A 10,398-nucleotide genomic window follows, 5' to 3' on the forward strand; every position below is an offset into this window, starting at 1 on the left:
AAGTACAAGTCCAACTACAACAAATTCCAGAAAGGTGGATCTTCATCCTCTAACACCAGCAGTGGTGGGTACAAAACAGGGATGGTTGATCGAAGCACCATTAGATGCTATAACTGCAATGAGTTGGGACACTTTGCCACAGAATGTAGGAAGCCAAAGCAAGTAAGAAAGAACTCTGAAAGGGCTTATCTGGCAAAGGGAAGAAGCTGGGATGATACTGACAGTGAAGATAAAGATGAAGGAAATCTTGCTCTTATGGCTATTGATGAAAAAGCTTCATCGTCAAGAATAGAGGTAAAACTTTCTGATGCTGAAATGGTTTATCATCTAAGAGGTAACTTAGATTGTGCACGTCGTGATAATGAACTGTTAAGTTTACAGATCACAGACCTTGAGAAAGAGGTCAATGAATTAAGACTTGTGCATATTAATCAAGACAAATTAAAAGAACAGGTATCTTTTCTAGAGAATAGAGTTGACTGTTATAGAAAACTCGAAACTATTCTCAAAGACAAGATCACCGGTCTTGAGACTAAGGTTAGAGCCTACTTCAATTCTTGTTCGAAGGCTAAAGAGTTCTACAGTAAGCAAGCTGTTAATCAAACATCTGGAATAGGATATGATTACAATGCTGCTATTGGAGAATTAGGCATAAAATCCCCTCCTCATGTCTGTGCTAAAGGGAGGGAAGTACCACATGTGCTTAAGGGTGTTGATGAACCCCTCTATAAAGCATCAATTGCTGAACCATTTGATGCGACCTATTCTGTTATTCAAGAGGAAATACGTGCTGAGGATCATGCTAATGAGAAGATTGTTTCCAAGTCAAGTGAGTCGAAAGTTCCAGTCAAAGTTGTGAAAGCAACTGAGACTAACTCAGACACACATGAGTTGGATAACAATAATGCCATGTCTACCATGCATAAATTGCCTGCTGTTAATCACTCTCATAAAGCATGTGGTGTTGCTAATTGTATGTCTTGTGCTTTTAATATGATGTATGCTTATTTTAATGGTAAGCATGTGTCTAATGATAAGACTACTCCTCGTCAGCATGTGAATAACAAGAAGCATGATAGGTCTAAGACTGCTAGTCCTTCTAAGGCTAGAAAGGAGACATTTGTGCCTAAGCTTAAACAGAAATTTGTTAACGCTGTTTACAAGGTCAAATGTTCAGTCATTGAGAAAGTTGAGGCAATTAAAATTAAAAATGTTGTTTTGCCTGATAAAGGACAGTTCTACAAGTATGCCGGGCCCAACCAAGTTTGGGTTCCGAAGAAGGTCTAATCCATTTGTAGTGCAGGGCATTAAACAAGTATAACCGGTTGTGTGGATTCTTGACAGTGGATCATCAAGACATATGACCGGAGATAGAGCCCTGCTATCAAATGTGGTTGAGAAAGCTGCCCCATGGTTATCTTTGGAGATAACAGCAAAGGTTTATCTGAGGGATATGGCTGTTTGCAAGCTGGGAATGTTATCATTGTAATTTTGTATATTGTGCTAGGTTATTATCAGGAAGCAGTATCTAACATATAGCACCAGTGACGAGACTTGAGAATATTACGACATATCAGACACCTGCTGCACATTACACTTGGAATTGTACTCTAGTAAGATGTGTACAAGTGTACTCCTAGTTGGTAAGTCAAAAGAGGAAGTCAGTGCACCACAGTTCATGAACTTTGCAGTTGCAGATCTATTGGACTATGCAATCTCTTCTTCACAATCTCACTTCAGGTTGGTATGAACTAGTATACTGCTCAAGCAATCGTCAAGGACATGGTATGGCACTCTAACTGCAGTTACAATTTTATATAAATAAGTAGAGTCGTCATATTTATAACTATATTATCACTAAGCACAATCATATTGTTTTATATGTGCAGTGGTATATTGTTTATGCAACATAACAATTAGTATCTAAAGTACTTGACAAGTATCGGTCAATGATATGTTGTTAACATTATGTTGCAGATATTTGTAAGCTTTTGACATGAATGAGAATTACTTAGACTTTACCCTAAGTGATCAATGTTTTATCAAAAACTCATTCATATTAAAAAACAAAATCAAACTTCTTTATACATTAGTGATTTCTTATTTCATGTAAAATCTTTTGAAATCACTATTGTAAATCATTTTCTCTCTATTACCATATGTTCTGTGTTACAGGTTCAGTCTCCAATGACTTTCTTTCATTGACAGTCATGAGGTTGAAAACCCACAACGTCTATCCCAGACTGTAAAGACAAACACCAAAACAGAACCAACCAACACTCTCTTATCACTAAATGTAGTATGAATGAGCGTGAGGGAGATAGTGCCTTAGTGCACCACATAAGGAAGGTTCTGTAGTCAACCCAGTAGCTCTGTCTCCTACATAGATGAGTAGTATTTAAACCGAGACAACTGCTAGCCCCCATACATCTTCTCAAAAAGATGTAATGGCTGAAAAGGCACAAAAACAGTTACTAGATTCATTCTCTCAACAGGGTGAGTCTATTGAATTTTGCCTGTCGGCCAAGGTATCCGATGTAGTGTCACCACCTCAAATATAAACAATTCTTAATGCACAAGGAAAGGTTACACACACAAAGGATGAGTTGACGGAAACAAGAGTTTCGACCATTTTAAGGTCAGATTCGATTGTTCAAGGTTCGTTAGTGGACCAATTGCCTTTACAGGTGTTAGGAGAGGATACTGATCCAAAAGCCATATGTCAGTGGTCAGTGTCTACCTCCCCAGGCTTAAATCCCCTGGATGCATCTGCGGATAGTGGATCTGACATAGGTGCAGATCGGCAACTTGTTGACAATGATTCAGATATTACCAGATGAGTCACAAGGAAATGTCTTCACAGGCATTAGAAGGGAACTTTGATCTTTATGCTAAATTCTTTGGATCATTGTTTACCTTCCCAGAATTCAAATCTGGAACCCTAAAAGGGAAACTAGCAACTTGTAGATTATGACTCAGATTCATCTGACGAGTTTAACAAGGATGGGAATTTGCGAACTCCCATTGCACCACCTATGACCTCCTTAAGGATGGCTAAGGTGATTTTCCTTGCAGGTACAGCTGGATTATGGAGCTATGAGAGAAGAGTGATACACTTGTGAGAATGAGTGTAAACACGAGTGGAGAGAAGAGTGAAACACATGTGAGGTACACTAAAACACAATCACACACTCACAGTGAGGAAGAAAGAGAAACTACTTGTTATTTCTTTTCCAACCAAGTGAAATATGAGAACTCCTTCAGACGACGGCATACATTCCTTCTTTAAGGGGGAGATAAAAGCTTAAGTAATAGTTTGGAGGATTCCTCAACTAAGGGGGAGAAATAGCAGGGAGGAAGAAAAAGATCCTAAAAATGTACACTACACCACACCATTGTTGTTTCTAACTACGGATCCTATTGTACGGGAGAGGTGGTAAACACAAGGTGATTTCCTAGTAAGGGAAGAAGCAGTTAGGGGAGTACCATTGGTTTTTATCTGCTGGATCCTATTGTACGGGAGAGGTGGTAAAACGAAGGTGATCTTCTTTAATCAGTTGATTCTCATAGGGGGAGAAGCAAGAGATATGGGCTTCTCAACAGGAAATGTGGTTGTACAAATGAAGATGGAACTACTTGAAGATATGTTCAGTCTAGAGGAACATCTACTTGGAATCTGGAAAATGTTAAATCTCATCCAGAACTTTTCTGCTATTTACTTTGCATGTATGTTTATATCTTTTTCTTATTTGTTAGTTGAGTTATCCTCTAGGTATTTGTGTGTTATTGTCTAACAAACAAATAGGGGGAGATTGTAAGTCATATGTCATAGCCTATTTGTATATTCGAGGATTCAACTCAACTCAAATAAGAATGTAATAAGTAAATAGTGGATCGACCGTCAGAGAGATCTCGCAAAGTAATATCTGTCAAAGGATTCAGAAATAAGGTTCATCTACAGACTTGAGGAGTTAATTCACTGGAAGAAGTTCAAGAATTTGATCATGCCTCAGTGATATAAATCAAGATCGTGGATTTAATCAAATGACAGAGATCTCGTCAGAGTATCATTAATTATAAGGATTTAATCTGAAGAAAATCAAAGCGTCAAAGTCAAGACATGAAGAAACGTCACGGAATTTAGTCACTCATGAACCAGACAGTACATCGAGTGTCAACATTGAAGTGATGGAATTGATTCATAATTTCAATCATTTTCAGAAGATATTCAGAAGATTGGTTGCTGCTCTGGATTAGTATTAATTCTCTATTAATTAATTAAGTCATATAATTTAATTAAGAAAATAAATTATATCTGCAAAGATTAATTTATTGATTATTAAATTAATTGATTAATTAATTCTGAATTAATATTTAGAATTTTCAGAATTTTTAATTGGTTAAAATCTGTTTTAATTCCAAAAAGACAACTGATTGTATTAGTATGACAATCGGTATGACAATCTATAGTCATACCGAAAGTCATGCTAATTCAGTTGATTGTCTTACCAGAATTATTATTAGATTAAAATCACTTATTAATTCAGCAAAAACAATCTGCTTGAACTACTATGACAATCGGTATGACAATTGATTGTCATACCGAAAGTCTTGCTAGTTCATTCTGATTGTCTTGCTAGTTCTAAGGATAGTCCTACCGATTGTCTTGCTGAGCTCAGGATTGTCTTGCCAGGTCAATTCTATTCCGTTGATTAAAAAGAAGCAGACAAGAAGCAGTTCACCACATCTCAATCATACAGAACACATTCAAGAACAAAGAAAAGAAAGCAGCCGCCTTGAAACATTTTATTTTCTTCTCTGCTTACATCAAGATCAAAATTCTAGTTTGTTAATGTTAAATCCAAACTACTAGAATTATTTATCTTGTTCTTGTGTAACAATCTAGCGGATCAAAATCCCTAGAACTTAATCTCAAATCGCGTTTAGCATTTGATTCTAATTATTGCAAAAATAGAAAAAGTTCATGTCGAATTTATTCTAGATTTGTGATAATTGATTTGAGATTAATACCTTGTAATCGATACAGTTGTTGTAACACCTTTCAAGTTTAATAATATTTTTATTTAACTTGAATTTTGTTTCACATTTTTTATTCCGCATTTATTCGATTATTTGGTACTGTTTGTATTCAACCCCCCTTCTACAAACAAATTGGGACCTAACACAACCGAATCATAAACAACATTGGATGTTCGATAATGAAATGGTTCTAATCTTTACAAAGGATCAATATGGCAATTTCAAAGTTTTTGGATAACAAAGGAATCAATATTTCAGGGTTACAAGGATTTGGTCTTTCAAGCATAAGGTACGATAATTTGAATATATAGGTAATTTGATTCAGTGTTTGGTATTTAGTTTGTATGTATTTGTGGAGTAGTATCGTATATTTGTGGTTCGTATTTGGGTATACAACAGTCAATGGTTTAGAAAGAATAAGGTTTACAGCTCAAGATCAATAACTGGAATCAGGGTTTTGGGTTCAGTGCTTCAAAGCACTTGCAACATAAAACAGGACTATCAATTATCTACAATATATCTCGAGAAAGTTCAGAACACTTGCCTGGTACTAGCTTGCTATACTGCACTAACTTTCAATCACAACCGTGTACTCATCGACTATCTGTTTCCCTTTCCTACGCCTTGCCTCTTCTGCTCACATATCATAAGCATCTATCAATACTCAACTTATACGATTCTATTTGAAACATACTTCTATCTACCATTCGTTTCACCAAAATCCAATTAACGGATTGAAAGTTACGCTATAAACAAGTAAACACCGAACATATAGACCGACAGTCAACCAACAAGTCACATATAGCACATAACACGTCAAACAATCAATGATATATCATTTATAAAGAAGTATCGGGTCATAAACATACTTTCGGGTATTTAAAATGATTTTTAAAATATTTTTCGGAATTAAAACGGGTCGTTGGATCAATTTTAGAGTAATAAACAGAGTTCGGTTGGCCAAATCTGGCTTCAAAATAATTTTATAATAATTATCGACCCTTGAAAACAATTTAAAATAATATTTTAAAGCTCGAAACTATTTTTCGGAATTTTTAAATCATTTTTAAATAATTAAATCTAATTAAATAATTAATTAAAATCAATTAATAATTAATTAAATCAATTAATCAATTAATTTTCGAATTAATTGACCAATTAATTAATTAATTATTAACTAAAATTAATTAACTAATTAATTAAGATTTATTTTTGAATTAAAAATAATTTTTGGAATTTTCAGAAATTAAAAACGGATTTTTATAATTAAAATAAATAGAAAATATGATTTTTAAACATTTTTAAAACAGGAATCCTATTTTTGCAAACTCTGGAAACTTCAGGGACCAAACTGCATCGTCCCCAAAAGTCCAGGTACTAAACTGTAATTTTACAGGGGGGTCGCCGAAAAACACCCTATTTCGCCGGAGAAATCGATCCAGGGATGCTCAGGCCACCACCACCTCCAGATCACATCAACACAATACCAGGAACATAACCATGCCATCAAATCACTCAACCCATCCCTGAGTTGGCCGGAATTTGGCCGAGAAGTTCGCCGGTTTCCGGCGAACTCGACGAAAACTTCAAAACACAACTCCCTTCGATTCAGACATCCTCTGATAACGAGCTATATACCAATCGATTGTAAATTTTATAAGGAACACAACCCAATATAATACAACAGCTAATAACCCCTAGATCAAAAAGCCATAAATTTCAATTAAGAACATTCATACGGGTTGTAAACCCTAATTTCGAAATTCGAAAATCAAACTCAATTTTGAACATGTTATTGAACTCCAAATCAGTCGTATAATATATCAAAATCATCAGGAAAACAAGCTTTACAACATGCAATCATCAAATCATTCAAACAATCATCCGAACAAAAATTCATATTTTTAATCAAAATAATTCGAAAATAAATAAATTTCCAGAAAATAAACCTTGATTTCTGCAGTTCTGAGACTTGAAGAAACTGATAGAACACTCCGAGACCTTCGATTTGGTTACTCGATCTTTCCAAACAGAAATCACTAACACCTTGATTTGTTGGTTTGATTCTCAAAAAGTTTTATGAATATATGAATTTTCTCTGGAAAATTATGTAATTACTGTCTGCAAATGATTTTTGGTACGAAATAAAATACGGTAAAGGCTATTTATAATTATGGAAAATTAGTATTCCGTTGGATCATTCCAGATACAAAATGGTATGTTTATTTATAAAAACTGATACAAACGGTACCGGTTTTTGGGATAATTATCCAAACCAGTACAGTTTGTACTGCGGTCTTGGTCTCAGCGTCTGGTTACACGTATTACGAGGTGATAATTGTGATAGTTTAATAAAAAGATCCCGTTTATCGAAAATACGAGTTTTATTGATTTACTGAAACGAATAATGTATCGAAAATGTTGCGCCGGGACCCGCGCAGGACAAAACGTACGCCGGATCGAAAAAGTCGAAACATGGAAAATGCTCGGAATATAGTAATTAGGTTATGAAGGAGATCTCGGAAGAGTTTCGGGATATAAAAACGTAAAAACGGATGACGTCGGTTGGTTCCCGATTGTAGAAAATAGTTTTTAAATACTCGGAAATTTTTTTTATAAAATCCACATGTTTCCTATAAAATCATAAAACAACATAAAAATAAATAGGAAGATATGACAATTATCTATATTTTATTTTGGACATATGAAAATTAAAATACTCAATTAATATTATTTTTAAACATCCAAACACATTTAACACTTAACAAATAATTCAAAGAATAAATATCGAACATACATAATAATTATTTATTAGCAAAAATAATTACACGATATATCCCGGATATTACATCCTTCCCCCCTTAAAAGGATTCTGTCCTCAAAATCTCCTAAGAAAATAAATGAGGGTACTTTTCTCTCATATCACTTTTTAACTCCCAGGTTGACTCTTCAACCTTTGGGTTTCTCCACATTACTCTTACTAACTTTACTACTTTATTTCTCACTAGTTTCTCTCTTTCCTCTAGAATTTCTATCGGACTCTCTACATATGACAAATCTGCCAGAAGTTCTATTGGCTCATATTATATTACAAGTCTGGAGTCTGGATTATACTTCTTAAGCATCGATACATGAAAAACATTTTGAATGTGCTCCATGTGCAGAGGTAACGCCAACTCGTAAGCTACTTTGCCAACGCGCTTTAGAATCTCAAAAGGTCCGACATATCTTGGGCTCGGCTTTCCTTTCTTTCCAAATCTCATTAATCCCTTCCACGGTGATACTTTTAGTAATACCAAATTCCCTTCTTCGAATTCCATGTCTTTCCTTGATTGATCTGCATATTTCCTTTGACGGTCTTGTGCTGCTATCAATCTCTTCTGGATAACTTCAACAACTTCCTTTATCTGCTGCACTAATTCAGGTCCAAGTATTTTGCGTTCTCCTACCTCGTCCCAATACACTGGAGATCTGCATTTGCGTCCATAGAGAGCTTCATAGGGTGGCATCCCAATACTGGCGTGATAACTGTTGTTGTAAGCAAATTCTACGAGGGGTAAATGCTTGTTCCAACTTCCTTTGAAGTCAATAGCACAAACACGTAACATGTCTTCAATTGTCTGGATCGTTCTTTCACTCTGGCCGTCTGTCTGTGGATGGTAAGCTGTACTCATATTCAGTCTCGTTCCTAAACATTCTTGAAAACTCTTCCAAAATCTTGAATTAAATCTTGGATCTCGATCGGATACGATAGATACAGGAACTCCATGATGAACTACAATTTCCTTTAGGTACATATGGACCAACTTGTTGAGTGAAAATCTTTCATTTATAGGCAGAAAATGAGCTGACTTGGTAAGTCTATCCACTATAACCCAGATGGAATCATGATTAGTTTTTGTCCTTGGTAATCCAACTATGAAATCCATGGCAATATGCTCCCACTTCCACTCTGGAATCTCCAATGGCTGTAGTAATCCACTTGGTCTCTGATGCTCTGCTTTAACTCTCTGACATGTATAACATATGCTAACCCATTCCGCAATTTCCCTCTTCATATCTGGCCACCAATAATTTTCCTTTAAATCTCTGTACATTTTGGTACTCCCTGGATGGATTGAATACCTTGAACTATGAGCATCCTGTAAAATTTCATTCTTCAACTCCGTTACTGGTGGGATTTAAATTCTAGAAGAAAACCTAAGAATACCTTGATCGTCCTTTTCCGTGCACAATCCTTCACCTACCAAACGATTTATGTCCTGATCCATTACTTCTTCTTGACACTTCTTTATCTTCTCTAACAACTCCGGCTGGAAAGTCATACTATACACTTTTACTTCATCAGGCTTGCAAACTCTAATCTCCAATTCCAGTTTCTGAAATTCCTTATATATTTCTTCGGGTACTGATAACACATTTAACTTTTCCTTCCGACTCAACGCGTCTGCTGCGACGTTTGCTTTACTGGGATGATAATTAATCGTGCAGTCGTAATCCTTGATCAATTCTAACCATCTCCTCTGTCTCATATTAAGCTCCTTTTGTGTGAATATGTACTTCAAGCTTTTATGATCCGTATAAATCTCGCACTTTTCTCCATATTGATAATGTCTCCAAATTTTCAAAGCAAAAACTATGGCTGCTAGCTCCAAATCATGAGTAGGATATTTCTGTTCGTGTGGTTTCAGTTGCCTTGACGCATACGCAATCACCTTATTGTGCTGCATCAGAACACGTACGAGTCCTTTATCAGAAGCATCGCTATAAATTTTGAAATTTCCTTGATCGTCGGGAAGTGACAAAACAGGTGCCGTGATTAATCTTTGCTTCAATTCCTGAAAACTTTCTTCGCATTTATCGTTCCATATAAACTTTTCATTTTTCCGTGTAAGCTTTGTCAATGGTGTTGCAATCCTTGAGAAATTTTGAACGAATCGAAGATAATATCCTACTAATCCCAAGAAACTTCTTACCTCTGTTGGTGTTCTCGGTCATTCCAAATTTGTAATTGCTTCAATCTTCGCTAGGTCCACTTTGATTCCTTTATTACCGACTATGTGTCCTAAGAACTGAACTTCCTGTAGCCAGAACTCACACTTCGAGAATTTAGCATATAACTTCTTTTTCCTTAAAATCTCCAAAGTTGTTCTTAAATGTTCTGCATGATCCTCTTCCGTCTTTGAATATATCAAAATATCGTCTATAAACACAATAAAAACTTGTCCAAATATTCCTTGAAAATTCTGTTCATCAGATCCATAAACGCTGTCGGGGCATTGGTCAATCCAAAAGACATCACTAAAAATTCATAATGTCTATACCTTGTTCTGAAAGCTGTCTTTGGTATATCTTCTG

Source organism: Apium graveolens, chromosome 3 (genome assembly GCF_009905375.1).
Source record: "Apium graveolens cultivar Ventura chromosome 3, ASM990537v1, whole genome shotgun sequence".
Lineage (NCBI taxonomy): Eukaryota > Viridiplantae > Streptophyta > Magnoliopsida > Apiales > Apiaceae > Apium > Apium graveolens.